Genomic DNA, 27,475 nt, shown 5'->3' on the forward strand with positions numbered 1-27,475 from the left:
GGCTGCATCAGAGAGAAATTGATGGCATATAGTATGCTACAACATGCCATTAATGCAAGTGGGCCAGATCTGACTGATGGGATTTTATTGACTGACATAACTAAATGGCATTGGCACTAAGAAAGCACCATGCCACTTAATTTCTTATCGACTCTTCCTTAGATGCCACATTGTCAATCATTGTCTATTGCTTATTTGTAGCAATCAGTACCACTCGCACATTGCTGAAAAAATCTGTCCCCTACTGTACATACACTATCATCATATGTTAAGATTTATGAAGATAGACAGACAGTAGATAGATGATATTACACGCACATGAAGGGAAACTCGTAGGAAGAATAGAGTATACAGTAACGTTGTGTCCATGACATACAATGGGGAAACTATTTGATACACTGCCCATTTAGCACGTTTTCCTACCTACTGTACATCGAATGGAGAGGTCTGTTATTTTTATTTAACTTCAACTGTGAGATGCAGAATCTATAAAATAAAAAATCAGGAAAATCTAATTATTTTGCAGTTTATTGCATGGAATAAGTATTTGATACAATAGAAAACCAGAACTTAATATTTGGTAGGTACTGTAGTTCCTGACCAAGTTCTGGACCGAAAAATGCTTTTTACAGAGCCAATCCTTAGTTACCCTGGCTGTGTTATTTGGGTCATTGTCATGCTGGAAGACCCAGCCACAACCCATCTTCAATGATCTTACTGGAGGAAGTGGGTTGTTAGCCGAAATCTCCAATACATGGCCCCATCCATTCTCCCTTTAATACGGTGAAGTCATCTTGTCCTCTTTGCAGAAAAGCACCCCCTAAGTATGTTTCAATCCCTACGCTTTACATTTGGGACTGTGTTTTTGTGGTTGTACTCATCCTTCTTCCTCCAAACACAGCAAGTGGAGTTGATAGCAAAAAATTCTATTTTGGTCCCATCTGATCCCCTGGATCATTATTGGTTAACTTTAAATGGACCTGGTAATCTTTGAAACTAATGGCAATCTTTGAGACTGTGGTCCCAGCTCTCTTCACATAATTTACAAGGTCCTCCTGTGTTGTTCTGGGCTGATTCATTACTTCTTTTAGAATCATCCTTACCCCACAAAGCAAATTCTTGCATTGATCCCCAGACAAAGGAAGATGGACAGTCATCTTGTGTTTCTTCCATTTTCTAATAATTGTTTCAACAGTTATTGCCTTCTCACAAAGCTGCTTGCCAATTGTCCTATAGCCTTGTGCAGATCTACAAATTTGTCCCTCGTGTCCTTATACTGCTTAGAAGGTCTTGGTCATTTTGGAGTAGTTGGAACGTGATTGATTGAGTGTGTGGACAGGTGTTTTTATATAGGTAAGTTCAAAACAGGTGCAATTAATACAGGTAATGAGTGCAGGTTAAGAGGAGCTTCTTAAGGGTAGCTTCACACGTACCATATCGCAGCAGATTTTCTGCTGTGGATCCACAGCAGATTCGCAACAGATTTGACTAAATGAATTAACACAGCATTAAATCCACACTGTCATATCTGCTGCGGATCTGCTGTGGATCCACAGCAGAAAATCCGCTGCAATACGGTACGTGTGAAGCTACCATAAAGAAAAACTGATTTGTTTTGATCCCTTTTTTTATCTTTTTTTAATAAACGGATTTTCATGTTTTTCATCAGTTTTTTGCATACAACTGATGAAAAAAAAACTGATTGTAAAAATGCAGTGTGAACCCAGCCTTATTTCATGCAAAAAGATGCAAATTATTTAAAATTTATACAAAGTGATTTTCAGGTATTTTTTAAAGGTTCTGTCTCTTACAGGTGACGTGTACCTACGATACAAATTACAGACCACTCCGTTCTTCGGAGGAGGAAAAACTTGCAAATTTGGCAAATACTTATTTTCCCCACTGTACATTTGGACTATGTGCCTAGTGTCTTAGAACCTTAGAGGGCCCTCAATCATATGCTAATAATTTTGCATTATGACCCAGGATAGTGTTCTACATTACATTACGCACATTTACTCATGCCGAATAATTTCTAAATAGTCCTTTTAACACATTAGAAGCACTGTAAGTAAATTAAAGTGTTAATCAATCAGACCCAAAGTCCATTCACAGCAGGATATTATTATTCACTTGAAGGTACATTAAAGTGAAGCACATTATAACAGAACAATCAGCTGCAGCTACTGTATGTTTATTCATGGCATAATCCACCTGGGAATACTTGTTCCACGCTCTTCTCCATACATACATCACAAGTTTGGCCTAGTATGTGCATGTGGGTAATATTTAAGGTGTTAAAGGCACACTACTCTGACAATTCTGCAACATCGAAAGACACAGAAATGTGCTAAAGGCCATATAGGCTTTTTCTGTTAAGTTGCTTTAAATGTAATCAGACAAGAGTTGCTGTTATTATATCTGCAAACTAAAGGTAATTCATGAAAATGAAATCCTATGACATTAAGATTTGTCTTATTTTGTGAAAGGAAAACTTGAAAACATAAAGTGACAATCCAGTCTTTACTAATTGTATGTGTCCCGGATCCTCACTTATGATGGACTCACAAAGGTTACTCTAAAACTGTGATCAATGGAGAAAAGATCAGCTCACCCTATTGCAACTGGTGGATTCGTATTATGCAGTTCTCCGTGATAGGAGCACGTAGAATAAAGTTGCGGGCCGTCACCCATGTGGAATGGCAGCACGGCGGCTCAGTGGTTAGCACTGTAGCCTTGCAGTGCTGGGGTTCTAGGTTCAAATCCCACCAAGGGCAACATCTGCAAAGAGTTTGTATCTCTGTGTTTGTGTGGGTTTCCTCTGGGTACTCTCGGTTTTCTCCCACACCCAAAAACATACAGATAGGTGAATTTGGTTTGTGAGCCAACTGGGGACAGGGAGCAATAATTGGCAAATCTATGCTGCGGAATCTGTGTGTGCTATACACATAAAAGCATTATTATTATTAATGTTCAAAACAGGAACATTTCCACAGTTCCTTAAAAGTTTATACTTTTATAAAAGGTTAATGTAGACAACAGAGCAGACAGTTGGTATCAGAAGGAGGAGGAATGCATTGGAGACTATAGAATGGTAGTAAAATAACTTTATTTGCCAATAAATATAAATTTATTAGCCAGTTGAACAAAGGTTTCATCTTCAGAAATCCTTTTTTTTTTAAAAAAAAAAACATGACCTTCAAAAACCACTCCTGCATAAAATCTCAGGTTAATGTTGTGTTCTTAGCTAGAGACCGAGTAGAACAACTGAGATAGCGACAGCTGAACTATAGCTGACACAGTACACCAGCTTATTGCATTTCACTGCTCTCCAGGAATTGCAGCTGGGTGGAAAAAGCTGAAATGATTCATGACTGACAGATGGGTGGTCAGTGCAAAGGATTAAGGATGATTAGGACAGGTGAGTCAGGAGGTACACAAAAGGACAAACGTCATGCTTGTGCCATACCAGACTACCAATGTGACTCCATTTTGTGGTCACCGTTCTTTTATTGCACAGTTTATCTGTACAGCGCCAAGGAATATGTTGGTGCTATATATCTAAAAGAAAATAAATAAACTTGGATAATTATAGAAATGATTGAAATTTTCAGCTACAAACTGAATAAACCTCCAGGTATTCAAGTAGCTTTAGGTAATTTAGACTTGTACTTGTGTTTTTTAAATAATTTATACCCTTAGAAACAAGAAACCAAGACTTGTTTAATTGAATGTGTTTTGACTGCTTATTTTATATAACACTTTTACTTTACCAATAAAGCTGCACACATGTTTCAATGCATTCCTTACATTTCTGTCAAGAAACCTTCTGAATGTTTTATTTTGTCACCTTGCCATCTGCGATAGCTTACTGCTTATGTAGCTGCTGTTGTAGTCTATTAGCTTTCATCTCTAAAGCATAAAGTATGTTTGTATTTTACTTTAGTTGATTTATATAGTGTATCATGTGCACATAATAAAAATATCTTAAGTTTTTATTTGCATAGCCACTTCCAATATTTCAGATTCACTATACACAATATTAGTATGTTAGTCTTCATTTTATCATTGTGCTGTTTTTTTTTATATGAAAACCTAAAGCAAAGGCAAAAAAGCATCTTCATACAATTTTGCTTGAGTAAGTGGAAAAATTCATTGTTGTAGTCAGAGGCTGAAAAATGAAACAGGCTTAGTGCTTCTCACAGATAGCAGCTTACTGTAGTGGTAGCCAGTCTGTACTAAGAGCCACAATCTTCTTACTTACAGTACTAAATAACCACAAACAGCTCTAAAGGGATTACAGATGAGTAAATCTTGAAATTCCTGCCCAAAATACAGCAACATGACCAAGAACACAATCTACAATACCAATTGACGTAGACATAACGTGACCATGAGAGCTATATATCACAGCACTGCCACAACGAGTGGCTGCATGCACCTTCCCATAGTGATAACACTTGATCAAGAAGGAAATTTATCAAGGGCTTTGGACCTATTTTTAGGTAAATAAAAGGATTTTTAACCCATTTTTGGTCTAAGTTCTATTTATGAACCATTATTCAGCGGGTGAGTATTTTTTAGATGCAACTTTTTTTTAATCTGCCTGTTTTGAACTTATCATTTGCGACTTTTAAAAAAGTTGCACAAACAGGTTCAGGCCTATGTCTGGTCAGTACCAGGTGAATATGCTTGCACAATTTTTGCGACTTTTTACTTAGGTACATTCAGCATGGCAATGCTAGATTTTAATAAATCAATCACAAGATATTGGAACAAAATATCCACCAATACCCATTAGAATAGTAGCACAAATTAGACTCCTTAGTAAATGTCCCCCAATGTTTTTAAATATAGTTGATTGGGCTTGGTACTCAGCAGCGGGCACTGGTAAAGACCAGCGGCCCCTTAGACTCCGCTCCTTGGTGCGGCTTACACCATAAATAGTGGTGGCTCAGCGGATCCACAACACCCATTGTTACACCATCTCAATTTCCAGTGGCTCCTAGCTGCTCAAAGCAGCCAAGGGCCACCTCGAGTAGCCAGCATAGAGTGATCTCCAATGCCGGTTATTTTAACTGTTTAGATGCCACTGTTAAAATGGAGAGTGACATCTAAACAATATAGCTGCATGTCATTGGTGATTCATTGGGTGTATTGGCTCTCTGTGACCTCATAGTCATGGCAGCCCAGGCCCTGCTGAAGACCTCTGTGGCCTTGACAGATCTGTTTCTACAGTCCAGCAAGTCAATACATTGCAATCACCCTTGAATCATTGCTCAGCACGGATGCATCCCACCGTTTGTCTGCCACTGCTCTGTGAAAGCAGTCCGGGGTGCTATGTGCTCCAGATGGATTGAAGCCTTATAATGATGACTGCTAAAGTTTTCTCCGTACACTTCGACACACTGGGCTATGTGTATACATGATACACATACATTGTGTTATGTGGGCTATGTGTATACACGGCAACATACATTTTGGTGCTGAGAAAAGATGGGAAGGTAAATCTGAATATCTTTGTGAATCTGCAAACTTGTTTTCCAAAAGATAAAGTGTACTTATTGGATCAAGTCTAAGACTGCATTACATAGAATAAAACAGGAAAACATCAATTCAAGCCGCTGCGCAACACTTATAAACAGACAAGCCTGTGTCCGGATTTCACGATTAATGACTTGTCTGAAATAGACAGCGCTCTCAGAACCGCTGTGTATTATACATTCAGATTTGTTTCTCTGCATATTCCTGTCAGGGAAAACACATTAATGTGGATACGCTTTCTCTGATCTCTGTGGGAAAATCAGAAAAGTAAGGAAGTAATTAGATATCGGTTGAAACAGTATAGGTGAGCATGAATGGGGAGAAGTGCGGATTGAATGTACTTGTCCTATAAAATCTAATTAGACAAAAGCGATCTGTTCTTTTCTATTTTTGCGATTGGGACTACTGCCATCCCAAGGTTTTGTTAGTTTGGATTATTTTTTTTCTTGGCAATACATAAATGACTGTGAAAGCAGTGTAGTGAATGACATCTACGATATCCCAACTAACAAGCCATTGATATTACATGTCATCCATCCTGCAATTTGGACACATACTCATAGGGATTCTTCAATGGAGCTCATGGACTATCAGTTATTTCTATAAAGAAATAACACGTTTACGTGGCAATGCGTAGCTCCTGTAGGCTGTGGAAATATAATTATGCGAGGGGTTAAACAGAGTCTGAATATTGCTGCACTGTGTGGGTGTTCATAGGAAAAAATAGTAACACTAGCCTTAATGAAGGTGATTGTAGTAAATTATGAGAAGCTGCACAACTCTGGGGAAAAAACAAGAAAATCATTAGGAAATATCATGAAATAAATATGTTTGATCAGGACAAAGTGTGTGTATGTATGGCCAAAGCATCACTGGAACAGCCAAAAAGGATGGTATGTGCTGTTCACTATTGTATTTGTGAATTTGTGAATGTCGATGAAGCCCACTAGAAGATGTACACCGCCTATTCTTTACCTGCAGGTCCCCTTTGATCTTGCGTACAGGCACCCAAGTCTCCCATTAGCATGAAGCATGGACATAGCTTATGTATTCATTTTGTATAAGCGCCTCAGAAACAGCCAAGTACAGTGTTAAATTGGGATAAGGGATAACTTTACAAGCTGGGAAAACCCTGAATACTGAACAAAATGTGGTGACACAGCTATAGGCTTGTTTTGGAACAATAAATAATAAAAACATGAATACACTGAATAACACACACTATTGACTGACTGGTATACACCCTAGGCTCTATTCTCATTTTGCTCCATTGGGGTCCAGGGATTTTGACAGCATACTCTACAGCACTGTGGGAAGCCATTTTCAGTCAATGGGATATGGTTAAAACAGACATGTCTTTTCAGTCATTCAGACATGCTCGATCTTTTCCAATTTGTCCTGATAATTTAAATGCTATATCATAGTCAGGGCCTTATTAACAGCTGCTGCTGTACTAGGCACTAAACCTGGAGACGCCCCATCTTCACTCACCAATTAGCATCAGGATTTTCTAGTTTCTAAACATCATATTGATATCTGATCAGTCTTAGTTCCCACATTTACTGTATGTCACCACATGCAGCCGAAAACCAGACCTTCATGCGGTAACCAATAGGCATATGGCCAATAATCCTGGTAACAACACATGACTACTGGGGAAGAAATGGAAATGTGGTTTCAGCCACATGCATTTCTCTACATGTAGAAACATTGTCTGAATCGCGTTTTCCATGGTTTTTAACTGCTTAAAACAAATTTCCATATTGAATCAATGATTAGAGCCGTCTGCATATTGTCTGAAGAAATTCTCACCACAGAATTGGTAGATTGGTAGGTAATAGCTCCAGGCGTCACATTTACACACCCACACCAGATCTGACCAATACCACCATACTGTGACTGGATAACACCACCACACCAGACCTGACAATACCACCATACTAGGAATGGATAACACCGCCATATCAGACCTGAGCAATACCGCCATATTGTGACTGGATAACACCACCATACCAGACCTAAAAATACCACCATACTGTGACTGGATAACAATGCCATACCAGACCTGACCAATAACAACATACTGTGACTGGATAACACCACCATACCAGACCTGAAAATACCACCATACTTTGACATGATAACACCGCCATACCAAACCTGACCAATACCGCCATATTGTGACTGGATAACACCGCCATACCAGACCTGACAATACCACCATACTGTGACTGGACAACACCGCCATACCAGACCTGACCAATACCACCATACTGTGACTGGATAACACCACCATAACAGACCTACCCAATGCCATCATACACCCCCCCCCCTTAAAAAGACAACAAATTTACTGGCAAGTCTGAACAGGAGATGGAAGACTAAAACATTTAAAACAAAAAAAATTATTTCATTCCCGCTTCTCCCTGGTTCTGCCCCCCTTCAAGGTGCTGTCCTAGGCACCGGACCACGGGTGCCTAGTGGTAAATACAGTCCTCATCATGGGGTTATTTGTAGATATTACCATAATATTATATCATCTTTCTTTGAAAGTATTTTTCATATTCAAGTTCATTCATATTGGTAAACGTACCCGCCCTTTGCATGGTAACATAACCTGTATATACCGGCATTTTGTCGTGACAATGGGAGAAATTCATGGCAATTCATTTCATCACTTTTTACATATCCTTAAATTTACAACTTTATTTTTGTACTTTTATGGTGCAGGCTTTGGTCACCGATTCTACACAGAAAATCTATAGCAATTCTGTAAGAAATTATTGAAGCATGAAGAGCTTGAAGCCAAATCAGAAACTCAGGGCAAAACCAATAAAGGAAAGTGAAGTCAAAACCAAAATATGTAATTGTGTATCTACAGTATCTCTACTTTTGCCATTTTCCCATGGAAAAAATAAACACAAATAAAGGCTAATAAATAAACACAAAAAATCTTATTTTTATAAAATAACATTAATTAGGTATGTATACATCTATGTAAATATACATAGGAATTGCTTCATAATAACCCCAAAGCAGTCTCTTTTCCACAAAGAAAATACAACACTCAGCATTTTATATATCCAAGGCAAGCTTCCAAGGACATCAGAATGTCACCTCTAAGCTCTACAGCAACTTGGTCCCGTGACTGGACGATACTTAAATGTCATTCAGCCTCAAGGTAGGCCATCAATATATGATTGGTTGGAGTCAACTGTAGGCATCTGTAGAGGCCATTGCACTTCTATGAGAACTGTAACCTGCTTTAATGTTTACATGGGCTGCAAACTGGTTTGTATTTGCACAATCTGGGCTATTTGTAAGGCTGCTGTAAGTTATTGCAACATTGTCCAATTGAAGTAAACAGGACTATACTGCAATATTTTTACAACTGATAGTGTGTGTGTGCCCCATAGCTCTCATTTATAAAGGGAAATATGATGCTACATTAACCAGGGATGAAGTCAAGTCTAGTTTAAAGGGGAACTCCAGGTAGAGGTTAAAAAAAATGAAACTTCTGCAGAAGTATATAGCATTATTTACATATCTATCCCAGTTTTGTAACTACCAAAAATCCATTTGTTTTGGGGGGTTTTGTTCTGTTTTGTGTTTCTGCACTTCCTGGTACTACAGGTTCTCCCTGTAACACCACACAGCACGCTGTATACTCTACCTGTAACACCACACAGAACGCTGTATTCTCTACCTGTAACACCACACAGCACACTGTATTCTCTACCTGTAACACCACATAGCACACTGTATTCTCTACCTGTAACACAGCACGCTGTATTCTCTACCTATAACACCACACAGCACCCTGTATTCTCTACCTGTAACACCACACAGCACACTGTATTCTCTACCTGTAACACCCCACAACATGCTGTATTCTCATTCTCTACCTGTAACACCACACAGCACGCTGTATTCTCTACCTGTAACACCACACAGCATACTGTATTCTCTACCTGTAACACCACACAGCACGCTGTATTCTCTACCTGTAACACCACACAGCACACTGTATTCTCTACCTGTAACACCACACAGCACACTGTATTCTCTACCTGTAACACCACACAGCGCACTATATTCTCTACCTGTAATACCACACAGCACGCTGTATTCTCTACCTGTAACACCACACAGCACACTGTATTCCCTACCTGTAATACCACACAGCACGCTGTATTCTCTACCTGTAACACCACACTGTATTCTCTACCTGTAATACCACACAGCACGCTGTATTCTCTACCTGTAATACCACACAGCACGCTGTATTCTTTACCTGTAACACCACACAGCACACTGTATTCCCTACCTGTAACAGCACACTGTATTCTCTACCTGTAACACCACACAGCACACTGTGTTCTCTACCTGGAACACCACACAGCACACTGTATTCTCTACCTGTAATACCACACAGCACGCTGTATTCTCGACCTATAACTCCACACAGCACGCTGTATTCTCTCCCTGTAACATCACACAGCATGCTGTATTCTCTACCTGTAACACCACAAAGCACGCTGTATTCTCTACCTGTAACACCACACAGAACGCTATATTCTCTACCTGTAACACCACACAGTACACTGTATTCTCTACCTGTAACACCATATAGCGCGCTGTATTCTCTACCTGTAATACCACACAGCGCGCTGTATTCTCTACCTGTAACACCACACAGCACGCTGTATCTCTACCTGTAACACCACACAGCACGCTGTATTCTCTACCTGTAACGCTGATATTGGAATAAAGTAAAGAACTTTTTGAATTTTTTTTTCTTTTCATTTCACGCACATAAATTGTTCAAGCATCTTTTATCTTTGAAGTTGAGCCCCACAATAAGGCTCTGATACTCTCTACCGTTTAGCATCATTTACTTGTGTTACTGCATTATTTTTGTGAATATGCTGCAGTACTTCAATGACACTCCAACATGTGTGAACACAGTCCTAATTTCACTGCACACTTCTGCACAATCAGTGAAATCAGTGCAGCAGCTGCTTCTGGCCGGTCAGAGATGGTGGATCACTCAGGGGATTGGGGGATCCAGCCAAGCCTCCTGGGACATCACGCCCTGCCCCCTGTCTGCATTATCATTCTGTGCTCAGCAAACACACACAATGTGAGACAGAGGCATGGAAGATTTGTCTCCTATGGGGGGGATAGCAGAAGGAGCAGGAGACAATGTGTATTTGCACAGATGCCATTTTTCTTCTCTTCCTGGATTTCTATCAGCTACCAGTGTGGCAGAACCGTACAGATACAGTAATACATTATAAAGACACATATATTTAACTTTTAATGTACTTTTAATAGAAAACAAGTTTTTCTTATCCGGAGTTCCCCTTTAAGTACAGTCTATCATATATTGACACCACAGTTACAGAAACATGACACACTGTTAAAATCAGCATGACAAACAAATTTTCATAAGTTGCCCCTCTTTTCCAAGGCACTGGTAACATTTCTGTTATCCTGTATTTGTGGCTTCCTGGGCCTCGTTCCTTCAGTTGTAAACTACGTACAGTTGATGGAAAATCTTTTGGCTGCAGACAAATGGTAATAGCATATTATACATTTCTTCCATGGCAAGCTGTAAGCAAAATCTCAATCATTTTGCGCACTGAAGCACGAGCAGCTATGTTGTTTCTAAAATGGATTGGAAATGGAGAGTTGTTCTATGGATCCCAAGTCAACAGAACAGAAGCATCAGAGACGTCCTTTGGGAGATGAACTGCTGAAGAAGCTTGTTTATGGAACAAAGATCATGCGTTTTATTTAGACTGGTCCCAAGGAAATTTCTCTTTAGATACACGGAACATTTAGCTGGCCTCTGTCAATTTTTCGCTCTCATTATTGAGGCTTGTAACCTGCAGGCTTACCTCCAGAGCTCAGAAACTCACACTAAACTTTAAGTGGTGTCAGAGGAGTTTCTAGCAGATGAATTGTTGACAAGTCTAAACATTTATGCCATTTTAAAGGATATATATATAATATAGCACTCCTAAATGGAAGTGATAACATTATGCTGCTGAGCCAAGTGAATTAACAGCCTGGAAATTATACAATCATACTTCACTTAATCATACTTCAAGTGTGTCATAACCCTCCCCCCCCCCTCCCTGAGCTGGCAGGTGGGACATTTATATAAATTATTCTTAGACCAGATAGTTGTGCCCGGGGCAGGTACAGGGGCATGCACAGGGGTGTGTACAGGGGCATGTACAGGGATGTAAAGAAAATCCAAATGAATAGGAAACAAACACGTGGTCACTTGTGGCTCATCAATTTATAGAATGCAGTATTTTTATAATCTGGTGACAAAATTGTTCTATGTATAATCAACCTTACAGAAAATTATCATTTGTTTGCAATTTAGATTTCTGCTTATGAGTTTTCCTAGCAAATACTGTTTCCTAATAGGCCATGACTGTCCCAGCCAATGGGATCTCTATCTGGTGTTTTGGGTGTGTCACTGTGTGCCCAATGGGAGGTCTCCATATTTATACCCAGTCTGCTAGTAATACTGGGGGTTGCAATTATGATGCTGCGGGAAAACATACTGCCGCTTACAGTTTTTGAGGGGAAGTCCATGTCTACACTTGATTGCTGTAATGGGTGTAACAAGCCTCTGTGTGATACTGGCAGTCTATGGGAGGGCTCACGCCAATCCTCTCTCTGCGCCACGGAATTCCACCAGTTTTACTCTGTGTGAACTGGCCCTAAAACAAGCAATGTAACCTTTAGTTATACCACTATGTTCTTATAAGAAATGTACTCGTGGGCTGGGCCATCAATAAATAAAATCATTATTAATAATAATATTGTTAAATAATATGTCATGAACACTTGTTTCTATGACAGACACATGACTATACCCTAGTCCAGTATCTGTTTCTGAATGTGTCTATAAATGCATTCACATGGAATGTACAGAGATATATTTTCAGGGTCTTGTAGCTGGGTGACTTTTGTTCCTTGTAAGGCATCTAGATTTGGCTTTACACATAAACCTTTCTTTTAGGACTAAAAATATAAAAGAGATTATAGGCTGATATTATCAGCTCATGCACACATAGAAAAAGAGGATTTGGCTGATCTGTAACCCAACCTGAGACGCAGGTTATTCTGAGTTCAGCTGAAGCCATGAAGCACACAATATTAATTCTTGTAGGTTTTTTTTTTTTTTAATCCGTATGGAGTTAAGATTCTTTAGGGATTCCATTCCATGTTGACATGGTAGCATCACAAGGTTGCTGTAGATGTGTTATCTGCATATTCATGCATGCATTTCTTGATTAACATTGGAGCTGATTTACTAACAATGCATCAATTATAAGCCTTTATGCTGTCGGTTGTGTCTGTTTTTTCCTGTAAAATTTGTTAATGTGGCGCAGGCTCATAGTAAATCTGAAAGGTTTTTCACAGGACAAAACTAAAACCTGACCATCCCGCCACTCTAGAAGCAGCTGGACATGTGAATAAACTCCTATTTACTATAGATAACTTAACTACTGGACAGATAACTAGACAAATTTAAATTTTTTAGCATGCCACATAAAAATAAATGCTGAAATTGATTGCTTTTTATTGTTAGTTGTTTTACATTCTACTTGCAGTAGATTTTATACATGTGGTCCTCAATTTTCGAGAATAATTGGACTGGAGAACACTTCATCCTTTTATTTCTTACTGTACCTGCTAATATCATCCCTGCATCTTGCAGTATGGTAACATCAGTCATTGTGGCAGATGAGCTGATGGGACCCCTAGACATATAGTCCTGCGTGTAAATGGAACCACTGTGATCCCTATAGCAATGGCGCTGCATGATCTATAGATGTATCCTGCCAGCTCCAAGCTAGGTTGCAATCAGAGCATTAAGCTTTATAAATTGCGGGAGAATTGCTTTGTGACTTGAACAATTGTTTAATTTAGGCTGGTTCATTGATTTTATATTATTGAATGGGATGTCATGTGCAGCAAGGCTATGGGCTTAACATAAGCGTCTTTTTTTATTCAGTTTCGGATAGATAGCCCAGAAGATATATTGGGGGGGGGGGATTTGGTGTTATCCGTTACACCTGATTCATCATGATTTACGCCTGCTAGTTGGCAGAAATCTACACCTGCTCCAGAGCTGCTCTTGTTGGTGGCCAAGGTGTTTCTTTTATTTTGCATTGATTGCAGATAGATATACACAATGGAAAATGTATGAATTGTACAATAGTGTCACAAACTTGTCTCAGTGTCACAAATTTGAGTGATATCTGTGCTCACTTGTCTGATCCCACACCAATGTCATTTCAACAGAGCCCGCATCCCCAAAGCCAGCGCATTTTTCATCTAAACATAAAATGCTGACATAATTTCCCCAAATAGTCTGCACCCCTTAAAAGGATACTTATCAAAACATAATATATGTATTTTCCTGAAACAGTATGTCTATGCTCTAGCTAAAGATAGTTCATGAGTTTAACAGGAGCAATTCATCTATTCTAAATACGTATAATGTGACTCTCAGATATTGGCATACAAACCCCCACATTACAGATCCATGATAACCTTAGTGAATGAAAATTATTTGTAACAGAAGGAGGGAGAAGGGAGACTTTGTCATTTGCAGGGTTTAAGATAATATTTTCTTTTAAGTAAATGTACTATCAGGTATTAGGTACATTTGCCTTAAGTGCTGCACATAAATAGAACAATGCTGGCGCAGGGAAACAGGAACCACGGTCCTTTTTTTTAACCGCACCATGGTTCCCGCGTATGGCGCCGGTCAATTACCAAGCATCGGCCTGGGCTAAAGTACTGGAGGTGGGCCGGTTCGTCCCCATTGGGAGGAAACCCCGTCCCTTTATGATGAGACTCCATTGATTCCATCGAGTGAAGGGTGTTTTTTCACACTGGGGGTGGGTTGGCCCATCTCCAGTGCTTCAGCCCGTCTCACCTGTTCCCATACATAGTAGGGCAGCTCCTTTAGGAAGCCAAGGAATTTATCATGTTAGTAGTTTTGCAGAACAATAGAATTCCCAGAAGGAATGGATAGGGACAATATACCAACTCCATACAGATGTTGTCCTTAATTGTACGCAAAGCCTAAATATTCCAGTACTACTAAGCATTGGCTTCTAAATAGTCTTGTGTAGAGCTTCACTAATAGTACAAGAGTCGGAATATTGCAATATTACTCTATGTTTACAGTCACCTGGATCCCAAGAACCCTTCGAGTACAAGAACATACACTAAATGATTCCAGCTGGTCACAGAGGAACTAATGATCACAGAATTCCATGTTACACAATGAATCTGCAGGAGCCCTGATGTAATTAAACCAAATCCTTTGGATGTAACTAAATAGGTCGCATGCCTACTCACTAGATAATTTGTAAATAATAATTCTACTTTGCTTATTGTTACTTATACCGCTGAGGATGGTAAACTTGTCATGTTTCCCTATATGTCAGCATGAACAGTTCTATCATATTAATTATTATCAGAGGGGCAGAGGGCTTTGTATGAAACCAATAAATCAGATAATCATATGGGTCAACCATAGTTGTGGGGCCAGCTTCCTGCAGTGATTCTCCAAATGCCAGGTGGGAAAGTTCACATGAGGCCAGTACCCAACACATGATGTCTTCAAAGAACCATGAAGTTAATGAGCCAGAATAGCTGATTGAGCAAAATATATTTGTCATGTAGAAGGTTATGAGAATGAATAATACCAGGGGATATGTATGATAGCACACACCATTAAACACACACTTATTGGCGTAGTGATAACATTGCGCTCTCTTTATACGTCTAAATGAGATATGCAAAGGAAATGGCATAGCAAGGATGGATGACAGCAACGCTTCAAAGGTCAAATAAATTATGAGCTCTCTTATGTCCACGCATTTGTAATTCAGTCACTCAAGTATTGAAGAAGTCAGTGCTTGCAAGCATTTTTACACAATTCTTTGTTCATAAACAGCAAACATTGAATGTTTAAGGATGATTTTTGTGATATTCAATTTTTTTTTTACTCTTTCATGATTAACTTAGAATATATACAGTATATTGTTAAATACATCAAGGTATGTTAGCAGCTTACAATCACCCCATGCAAAGACAGGGTTCTATGTAGAGGTGTGTGTGTATATATATGATATATTCATATGTTTAAAAACAATGCCGTTGCTCTGTATAGCACAAGCTGCCTTTTAAAGGGTCCCTGTCGCTATAATTTCTTGGCAGTAGTAGCTGATGCCAAAAGATCGGGTTGCAAAAGATATGTTCCTTACTGAGAAGCCTTCCACAAGCCTCATTGATTAAAATAGGGCTTATGCCCTATTCCCATGGAAATGTGATCTTCTGCGACTGCAAGCCAATTAGCACAGAAAATCATTGTGTCAGGAACCCTTTTAATAAATACAAAAGTTAATCATGAACATGAAAAAAAAAAACTAAAAAAAAAACATAGTATGTTATTTACAATGCAGAGTTGAAGAGTTCTTGAAATGTTAAGTTAGGCCTGTGCATCTCTACAGCTGGAGTAGCCAGGACACTAAACAAGCAGAGCTGCCCTGCCTGTAGATCTCCAGAACAAAGATTATGCAAAAGAGGAGCCTGTGGAGCCTCATTTAAGAGTCTCAAAACACAGGACTAGCCAGATATCCCTCCAGGAAGGACCCTGCCAAGCAGCTGACAGTGTTATCTTTGGCTGGTCTGAGATCAGTGATCTGTTTTTCTTATGGCTCTACTTTTGCATATTCATGATTCCCAGGGAGCAATGCACTTAGGATTTCACTGCACTGAGCGCTTTTACTAGCAGTGTTATCTTTGGCTGGTCTCCCTGAGATCAGTGATCTGTTTTTCTTAGACACAACATCTCTACAAGTAAACTTCTTTTTTCACCCGAACGAAAACTCTACCAGCATCCACAAACATACTAGAAGAATGGACTTCACATGAGCTACAAGTAGGTATAAGTAGTTGGGGAGGGGGGAAAGTGGGTACAGAGTCGCTTTAAAGGGTTATTCCGAAGAAAAAATTGTGATAGAAAGTTATACAGATTTGTAAATTATTTCTATTTAAAAACCTAATTTCTTCCAGTATTTATCCATAAGGCAATGTTCTTTTATACAGTTTCAGTAAGGTCAAAGAGCCATTTTTAATGGAATCCATTACAGTTTATTTTTATATACTCTTTGATATATGGCAACCTAATGGAAATCAAAATGATATCCTTGCGGTGTACATCTCTTAGTGGCCACCTAACTTCTGTTTGGGATTTGACAATAATTTTCCAAATTTAGATCTGTTCCTTGATCATTGCCTCAAACCAAGTTGATTAATATTCTGGCTTGAGGCAGAAAGTAAATCCAAGCAAGGTGTATCTGGGCTAATTCTGTCACCGTGACATGAAATATCTTCATAAATATGTTTATCAAAGATAATTTGTGATTAGCATTTAGTTTATTTTATCCCGAGGTTTATTTAGTTTTATCTCTGATGTTTCATGCTTCACTTTTGATCAGAATCAAACAGGAAAAGATCCAGCTGTAATCACTCACGTGTAATGCTTATGATTATGTAACCACCATAGGTAAAGTACAGCAATAATCATGTCCTTGGATCAGAAAATCACAATATATGCATAACAGAGATCTTATTAATTCTAATTCCTAGGTACTGTACATTCTCTCCCTTAGGCATCATGCATATGGCCAGACAAAATTCAGAAGTGCCTCCATAGCATCCAAACAATTTAGCGGCACAGAAAGCTTAAAAATGTCGTCTGGGTGCAGAAAATACCTTGTCTTCTGCTCCCAGGTGCGTCTTCCCACGTCTGTTGCAGCAACATTGTGCAGCTATTGGGCATTGTGTGACGGCATAGTTTTAATGTTGTGCGGCATGGTGATGTTCCCTGGAGTGAGTGGTGGAAAAACATCTGGACAGACTACTGTGAATTTCCTATTGCTGTACAGATGGATTGTGGTGAAAATAAAAAGAAACAGTGTGCAAGATGCGTAAGCTCTGGTCCAGCACAGTTACATATATCTGGTGTTGCTGCATGCAGCATCAGTGATACTGAGGTTCCCCTATTGTCTATTCAGCGTTCAGTGCAAGGCGATAGTTTATTTAGTGGTCCTTAAAAGCCATATGGAGAAAATAGACAATTCAGGAAGGCACCCACGAGTGTCCTTAGTCATGGCTAACTGACTTGTAACATGTATGCAATATATAACAATAAACACTCACTCAAAGACGTAATGAGGTCACTACGCTAATATAACTTTATGAAATAAATGTAAAAAAAAAATTGTTCGATTGTTCGAATAGGCCTTTTAACATAACTCCTCCCTATGCTACAGAGTTCCATGTAAAATCTAACACTGCTAATACTTTAGAAAGTCAGTAAGTAGCCGTATTGCCTAATCAGGGACATGCTTGAGGATGGTAACCTTTTCTTTGCTTGCCAGGAATTCTGGTGAAATACACTACAAAAAAAATATATATTCTCTGCAAAAAATATTTTAAAAAAAGCTAAAGTGGACAGGAACCATCCGCCAAGATACACACTGGCACTGTACAATGTTTACATAGACACTTTGTACAGCTTTATGACAGTATTCTGGGCATTTGTAGTGTTGTCAGTGTACACCTAAAAGAAATCAGAAGAGTAAATGATTCCATAAGAGCTTCTCAGCAAGCACAGCAGCAGGCTTTGGGCCTGTTAATTCAAGCATTTACATCTCAACATAAGATATAAAATATGTTTTTCAATTTGTAATGTAAACTAAAGCATACTTACACTGTTCTATTGGTAGAGCTACTTTTAAGTCTCTTGTGGCTTTGAGAGAAAAAAAAGGAAACTGGAGCAATGCAGTCAGCTGTATATAATGATTTTGTAGGCTCAGGTTATAATCTTAAAAAAAGGTTTCTTGCAGGCATCTTTCATCTTATTAAACCTAATAAGCCATAAATGTTCTCATTTTACATTTATGCCATTGAGCTCTCTCAGCCATGACCCCAGAGTCTACGGGCATTTACATTCAAGGCTCTCTACTTTTTCACAGCTAAGTGGACGAACGATTGATAAAATGGATGATAATATTTTAGGAGTATAGGTAAAACATATACTGGCTGAGCAATGCTTTCAGTTACAGTGACTAGATAGAATGAATGTGTGCAGAAATCATAAATGCTGCTGTTAGTCATATAGGTTTTTTGTATTTTCACAGAAAATGTAAAGCTTGTGACATTAATTCTAAAGATTTACAGTCTGGAAAAATAACCTTTACTATTGGCATGTAAAAGGAAAACTTTCCTACTAAGAAGTATTGTCATAATAAAAAATCTTTCCCCTTATGCTATGGGCTGACATCTATGTAAAGGGAAACTTCAAAAATTCAAACCTGCTGTTGTGCTCCTATAGGGTCAAGGACACAGCGACAGTTTCATTAAATCTTAAATTATATTGATATGTAAATGAGATAGTTTGGTGCACTGGGAGCGGTACTACAGCCCTTAGTGCACCAATCCATCCAGCCTGCTGTCGCCTCTCCTTAATAATATTGAGCTGGCACTCTGCTGTGATGTCACTCCAGCACTCATCACTGCAAAGCACGGGATACATTTGCATAAAAAGGGGCAGGCTACGTGGGTGGGTGCACTGTAGTGCACTTTAGTACCGCTCTCAGTGCACAATTTAGTAAGTTAAGCAAGTTACCTACTACATTATTAAGTATTCTAGTACATTAACTCTAAATGTAACTGATGAATGAATATAGAAAGGTCATGTGTGGAGGGTTGTAGATCTAGTAACTAAAGCTATGTGAATCTGCTGAATTCCTACCTGGTAGGTATAGTATCTATATGACCTAAATTTATATCCATATGACCTACATACTATATTTGTATGTTGCAGTGTTCTGTGAGAAAATCTTTGGCATTTCAGAACATGTGTATAAATTTGTTTTAATAAAGAGAACCATCTTAATGTTTAAAATCATATAAAATTAAAATACAAGCTACAAACTCAAAACATCCAGTATGCAGCAGTAATATTAAAGGAGTAGGGTAACACAGTTACATAGTTACATATATAGTTACATAGTTAATACGGTTGAAAAAAGACACATGTCCATCAAGTTCAACCAAGGAGGTTCTAATCTCATTAATGGTGCGTTCACACCTACAGGATCTGCAGCTAATTTTCTGCAGCAGATTTCATTTAAATAACTGAACACAGCATCAAATCTGCTGCAGATCTGCTGCAGATCCTGTAGGTGTGAACGCACCCTAACTGGGTTCACACTACGTATATTTGAGGCTGTATTTTTGAGGCTGTATAGCAACCAAAACAAGGAGTGGATTGAAAACACAGAAAGGATCTGTTCACATAATGTTGTAATTGAGTGGATGGCCGTCATTTAATGGCAAATATTTGCTGTTATTTTAAAACAACGGCTGTTGTATTGAAATAATGGAAGTTATTTACCGTTATATGGCGGCCATCCACTCAGTTTCACCATTGTGTGGACAGAGCCTTTCTGTGTTTTCAATCCACTCCTGGTTTTGGTTGCAATAAGGACCTGACATGAAGACCAAATACAGCCTCAAATATACATAGTGTGAACCCAGCTAAAGGGGTATTTTCATTCGGGCTTATTATCCTCTATTCATAGAATAAGAGATAACAAGCTGATCACATGGGCTCCAGCCATCTGGACTCCCACCATTCTTTAGAACCCCCACCGATCGATCGTCCTGCAGTGAATGGAGCCCTCAGTGTCTCTATTCATTTTCTGCAGGGCCATCATAAGCTTCTGAGCACTAAATAATAGATGTAGATTCTGTACTGTGCCTCCATAAGGATCCATATTCTTCTTAAAATACCTAGGATATTTCTGTAACCCTCAACAAGTGTAGATCTTCTGTGTTACCTTAGTAGTATAACTTAGGGACAGGATACTCCACTCCTGTTTTTGTCCCCAAGTCATACTGGTGGCGTGGTGTGAACCCTGATGCGCGTTTCACAATAGATGCTTCCTCCAAGGGGCCCCTTGGACTTTGGCACATGCCAACCGCTGGCATTACAATTTAATATTTATTTGCTGTATATTTTCAACATTTTACACTGTACATCCTTAGAAAAGCACATTGTGGGTTAATATAGGCAAAATGTCAGTCATTGCATGCATGCCTGGCTGGTAGGCTCGCCTTCCCCTAAGCTGCACAGAAATATTTCACTCCATGCAATTATCTCAACAGATGTTTTCTTTCTAGATAATTAATGCAATTTTTGCTTGTTAAACACATAGCATGATAATTCATTTCCTCAAAATTACCTTTATTTAGAATATTCCAACATTGACTTGTTATAGCACGTGTCCTAATGCACACTGTACTGAAATACAGGCAGACTCAGTTGAAAAAACTAATCAGGTCATGGTCTTATATATGAGATGAAAGCAATGTAAAATTATCCATAGTAAATTGATTTAACATATATTATCACAGGTTAGAACAGGAATTGTTTCCAATGACGTTTTGAAAAGGAATGATGTGTGTTTTGTATCATCTATAACTTAAATATGTTTTAGAATGATAAATCTACCTTTTATATGATTTCATATAAATTCATATAAATATAGATTTTGAGAGATATCAAAACTACTGACACACCCATAAAGACAACTAAAAGGGAGAGTCCATACATACCAAGTCTGCATGAACAATAAATGTTGCTAAAGGTCCTGGGTGCCGCTCTCTCAGCATGGACTCTTGATTGGTTGATTGGGCCAGGAATATCTATATAATGTAAAAGGAAATAATTTAGAGTGCCCGTAAATAGCCACTGTGATTTAAAAGTCTCCTATTTGCTAGCCTATGATATTCCTAACATTTGTAAATCACTTTTACCACATTTACAAAAAAATACTTTTTACCAAAGATAAACAGCTTGAAAATATTGGCCAATAGGTGCCTCACTTCAGCAACATGAGATACATGATAACAACTGTCTCTAGTAATGGCTAGATCATGAAAGACCACAGGATTGGAGCCTGGGAGACAGAGAGAAGTAAGAGACCATTATAAAGTCCACACAATATACCAGCAAGCTGTCTCAAAGGTAAATGAAGGCTTCCCTCTAGCCCTTCCCTCATCCTTCCAACTCCCCCTACCCCCCATACCCCCCCCATACAGACATGTGTTGATGTAATATGTAATATATTTTTTTATATATTTGCTTACTTTTTTCAAAAGAGCCAAGGAGCAGGTGGCTGAACATAAAAACATGCACCTACCTCCACGCTTCTGGGTTCCTGAGCAGGGACCCAGGTTGTGACGTGTCAACCTGAGGCAGGACCCCGCTATGGCCCCTTACTGGCTGAGCAGGTCTGACAGGTCACGACCCAGGTCCCTGCTCAGATCAGAAAGAGGCCAGGGAGTGGGGAACAGCAGACCCAAGCATTGAGGTAAGTGCATATTGTTATGTTCAGCCTTCTCCTCCTCGCCTCTTTTGAAAAAAGATGTCCCGGACTTCTCCTTTAATGTAACAGTGCATTAAATTAACAGGTTAACTAAACAGGTTATACTAAATCTGATCAAAATTTCTGAAATATGGTTTGCAGTCATGGCTGGCTGAAGAATGCAATACATCCATATATACATATGTAGAAAATAATTAATTTTTCAGCTAAAGATTAGAGATGAGCGAACCTCGAGCATGCTCGAGTCTGCTGAACTCGGTCGGTGGCTGCTGAAGTTGGATAAAGCCCTAAGGCTATGTGAAAAACATGGATATAGTCATTGGCTATATCCATGTTTTCCAGACAACCTTAGAGCTTTATCCAAGTTCAGCAGCCCCAGCTAATCAAATACCGAACGTTTGGGTTCGGATCAACTCGAACCCGAACTCGGTTCGCTCATCTCTATTAAAGATCTGTTGGACATAAAAATCTAAAGTGTCATCATCCTTGGATATAACGCCCAGTATGGTAGCTGAAAGCTATTATCGTCTGTCTCTGTATTATACAATGTGTTCTTTCAATGCCTACATGCATTATTTATGCGTATGGCTATATTTATTCATTTATGGGTTGATATACATTTATATCAGTAGTCTGCAATGTATGGTTTTTCCTCTGTTGTGAAACATTAGGTCTCAGCTTACCATGACTGTTTTCAGCTTTTATAGCATGCTCAATGGGAAGTGACTGAACCTGAGAAGTGAAGTGCGTATAGGCTGAGCCAGGGCAGGCATTAGCATTGAGCAAACATGGGGAGATGCCAGAGCCTGCTAGGTCTTGATGTTCATTTAGTTTATGCTTGCCGAGATTTGTGTAGGATAGACAAGGCCCACATATACAGTACCCAGAGCGGGTCCTGGGTTGAGCTTACAAAATAGAAAATGTATATGGTTATTTCTCCCGAGATCACTTGCTGACAAAATGGATCCAAACCCATTTTTGAAAATGTATTACTATCTTGGTGCAATGCATTGTATAATCTAACATTAGGTACAAACAGGTAAGTAAGGAATGTGTATTATACATATGTAAGGAATTTCATACAAGCGACTAAAATTGTGAACTCGTATACTAGTTGACACTTCTAGTATACAAATATGTATGATAAAATAAAATGTAAGCAACCTGTGAGCGTTAAAACTCTTCATTTTAGTTTTCACACCTTCAGATTGCTTGAGATGGCCAATATGTCACATTATTGCTGGCAAAAATATTGACCACTTTACAGTAAAAGGCAATTTTAAAGAATTTCTATCATTTAGAATCAGCTTAAGCAAACTTTCCTGGCTACACATGTCGAGACTGCTTTAGTTTATTTGTTGCAGCTTTTTATCTTGAGAGCGGTTGATGCTAGACAAAAAGCAAGCATTGCTCTTCAGCTGATTGCAAGTGGCATTTACATTGAGGCTATGCTGGTGCTGAAATAACTGATGTAGAGGAGACAAAATAATGTGCGGCAATCCGACTAAACTCACTAGTTAACCAAAAAGACAAATGTTTACATCCATGAATTCTTATGACAAGTTAGAATCTATTAGAACACACGACTTTAAATTGCTGCGAGGGATCCTTGGAATTGGCTCCGCCAATTACCCATAAAGACGCCGTTGGTAATCTCTCTCACACAGAAGCTACTTTTTATGTCCCATCACTAAATTCCCAATGACTCTATGTTGTTATAGCGGAATGGGAATTTAGCATTTCAGACAGCTCATTAGACGCCTGGAGATGCCTCTTACCAGAATAGCTTGGTTTGATGTATCAGTGAAAACTTTTCTTTAGATTTTTTTTAGTTTACAATTAATGTTATTAGTAACTGGACTCGGCAAAGATTTAAAGAATATATGTTGGTTTATTAAATTGCTTTCAAACACATATGAGAAAGTAAAGGTATTACAGTTGTAAGTCTACCTAAATTCTGTTCTTCTGAAGGTGATAATATAAATGTATCAGCAGCAGATACTGTACAGCACACATTTTGCAGGCAATTGAATATAAAATGGAATGATGCAAGTCTGTATATATTACTTGTGAACTTTAAATTCTGCTTTAAAAAACCCATCACTGTAGCACCATTTAGTTGCAAATTGAAAAACATTTGGATGTTTCCAAAAGAAAAAAGAAAAACAATGTAAATAGCCCAACACGACTAATATAACAAGTAGTTTCTCTAGATTCACAAAATGCTACTGCTGCAATCTCAGGATTGCTTACTACCTTTATGACAAACATGTATAGTATCTAGTAGAGCACCCTTATATAGCACATTAGGCTATGGCCACAATACGGTTTTGCAATCCGTTTTTTCATCCATTTTTTACAAAAAATGTATGAAAAACAGACAGAAAAAACGGATGCATTATTGTCTATTTTGATCCATTTTTCATTTTTGATTCCATTCAAAATGCATCCGTTTTTAACATACACAAAAACATGGTCGATCACATTTTTGTGTATGCTATAAAAACATGCGTTTTGATCCTCTTTTTGACAATGGAAGTCAATGGGCCCCCCCGGAGGACTGGTTGCTGGCCAGGGGCCACCTACAGCCAATAGACATTTGTTAAGTTTGTCTGCAAAAGCAATAGTTTTTGTGGACAGCATTAACTGCCCAAATCTTGAGTGGGCCCCCTGCCTGTGTGGGCCCGGGAGCACCCCCCCCCCCTCTGCCCCCACCAAATTACGCTACTGACGTTGTTTGAACATAGTCTTTCACTGACATATTCTTATGTCTCACATAGTTATATAGCAGAGGCTGTTATAGAATGATGTAAAAGTTCTTGTGTTTGCCATATGTTTACCGGTTTAGCTGATCTGAAACACATGGATTGTCTTCCATCTTGTTTCCCATTTCATCTCTTACATGGCAGTGTCACAGAACGGCCGGTGTCAGTAAAGTTCATCCCGGCCAGTACTGCAGTACCAGCCAGATTAACTTAATTTTCATAATAACATAATAACATTTCAATTACCCAAAGGACACAACTTAAGCTCCCAGAGCAGGAGAGGTTTTCTATGGGAATTTGCTGCTGCTCTGGACAGTTCCTGTCTCAGACAGAGGTGGCAGCAGAGAGGATGTTGTCAGACTGAACAGAAAAAAAAACATTTCCTGCAGGACATAGAGCAGCTGATAAGTATGGGAAGACTTGAGAATTGTAAATAAACGTGTATTACAAATCTATTTAACTTTCTGAAAACAATTGATTAGAAAGAAAAAGATTTTTTACTGGATAACCCTTTTAATAATATATAAAATAATCTTAAATAAAGCTGGAGTATCAGCATATTTTTAATGCAAAGCAACAATAAAGTCATATTTCTTCATATATTTATGCTTCCATGTCTTGTTTTTTTGCCTCAGGTCAGGTTCTGCCAAGTACACAAACCTTAATGAAGAAAGATCATTTAGGAGTATGTTTTACTATTTGATCAAAGATACAAAATGCATTTCAATATCTGAGTACATCTATTTTATTACTATGGAATTTAATTACAGATACAGTATTCTCTGTATAAGAATTATCCACTATACAGTACCTGTCTCTTACTGCCGTCTTCCTAACAATGACTGGACCAGGGGGAAAGAAATAACTGGTTCTTAGTATGACCTGAAAGGAAAGTCCACAGTCATTAAATCAGATTGCTCAATGCCAGGCCACTTGTCACTGCTCATCTCTCATTCATGTAAAGTAGGCTAATCTTGCTGCCATTTTCTCCATTCACAAATTAATGTAGATTTGTCTTTTTCAGTTTAGTTATTTTTTTAAGATGTAGACAATGCTTACAGATGCACTTGGTGGCTATGTTCACACTATGTTTAAAAAAAAGAGTTTAGGATAACGTCTGTTCCATTTTATAACAATAATTATTTGCATTGAAGTCAATAGAATGACGGCCGCCAATACACACAGCAAATGACAGATGTCATTTAACACTCAAATTGACGTACATCTATTTGAGTTTCAAAAGACAGACAGAAAAAGACATTGTGTGAATGTAGCCAATAGCTGGCTATAGAGAATGTTCCATTTTTGTATAATCGTGTTTCTAATAAACCAGGTAGGAATAATTTACTAGGGACTGCAGGTAAAAGTCCCAACAGATTATAGTAATCCACAGGAAAATTCCTACCTGCAAAATCGCACTATAAGGCTATGTTCACACAGCGTATGGGTTGTAGAAATCACAGCCGTTGTTGCAATTTGCAACAGCCATGATTTATACAGCACACACACTGTATGAAAATGCATGGAATCCCAGCTGGAGTGTATACATTTACGGGGTCATTTATCATACCAAAAGGTGTATTTTTAGGTGGAAAATGGCCAGATGTGAATACATTTTTTTGCAAATGGCCGTTTTGTGAAATTATTTTCGCATTAGTCCATTTTCCGCAAGCTTTGCCAGGGTGATATGATGGTGTTATCCAGTCACAGTATGGTGGTATTGGTCAGGACTGGTGTGGCGGTGTTACCCAGTCACAGTTTGTCGGTATTGGTCAGGTCTGGTATGGCAGTGTTATCCAGTCACAGTATGGCGGTATTGGTCAGGTCTGGTATGACAGTGTTATCCAGCACAGTATAGCGGTATTGGTCAGGTCTGGTGTGGCAGTGTTATCCATTCACAGTATGGCGGTATTGGTCAGGTCTTATATGACAGTGTTATCCAGTCACAGTATGGCAGTATTGGTCAGGTCTGGTATGACAGTGTTATCCAGTCACAGTATGGCGGTATTGGTCAGGTCTGGTATGGCAGTGTTATCCAGTCACAGTGTGGCGGTATTGGTGAGGTCTGGTATGGCAGTGTTACCCAGTCACAGTTTGGTATACCTGTTGTGCCCTGTATATACATGTACTGTATAGATGGAGTAGGGGGTCCTGTATATACATGTACTGTATAGATGGAGTAGGGGGTCCTGTATATACATGTACTGTATAGAGGGAGTAGGGGGCCCTGTATATACATGTACTGTATAGATGGAGTAGGGGGCCCTGTATATATATATGTACTGTATAGATGGAGTAGGGGGTCCTGTATATACATGTACTGTATAGATGGAGTAGGGGGTCCTGTATATACATGTCCTGTATAGATGGAGTAGGGGGGGGTCTACAGTTATTACTGTGGATGTTGTGAGGCAGCTTCCCTAGCAACCATTGCTCCCTGTGAAAATGAAAGCAGTAATCCTATTGGTTGCTAAGGCTCCAACTGCCGTGTCTGCTGCAGCTAATTATATCACCTGTGTTTGCAGTGAGGAGATTTTCCCATTCATCTCTATGGGGCGCCTCTCTTTCCCCTCCCCCTCCCCTCCTGTACATCTGGCGGGGACGGGACCTTCGCAATAACCTTCCCGGGCACCCAATGTATCTATGGGCCAAATT

The 27,475-nt window shown here is 38.9% G+C and overlaps 1 protein-coding gene and 1 long non-coding RNA gene across 6 annotated transcripts in view; one reads left to right on the forward strand and one right to left on the reverse strand.

The window, feature by feature from the left end:
• PEX5L (peroxisomal biogenesis factor 5 like) overlaps positions 1 to 27,475 on the forward strand; it is a 222,553-nt gene that overhangs the window by 43,432 nt on the left and 151,646 nt on the right. The window lies entirely within an intron of this gene.
• LOC138794880 (uncharacterized) lies at positions 164 to 27,260 on the reverse strand. Of its 4 annotated transcripts, none has more exons than XR_011363521.1 (4): positions 26,924 to 27,155; positions 25,632 to 25,702; positions 21,283 to 21,372; positions 164 to 486 (listed from the first exon to the last, which is right to left on the reverse strand). It is a non-coding gene; the product is annotated as an uncharacterized lncRNA (long non-coding RNA). The 4 variants fall into 4 exon arrangements; XR_011363520.1 differs by lacking the exons at positions 164 to 486; positions 26,924 to 27,155 and adding exons at positions 10,911 to 11,111; positions 27,217 to 27,260; XR_011363519.1 differs by lacking the exon at positions 164 to 486 and adding an exon at positions 10,911 to 11,111.

This window comes from Dendropsophus ebraccatus, chromosome 6 (genome assembly GCF_027789765.1).
Source record: "Dendropsophus ebraccatus isolate aDenEbr1 chromosome 6, aDenEbr1.pat, whole genome shotgun sequence".
Classification (NCBI taxonomy): Eukaryota; Metazoa; Chordata; class Amphibia; order Anura; family Hylidae; genus Dendropsophus; species Dendropsophus ebraccatus.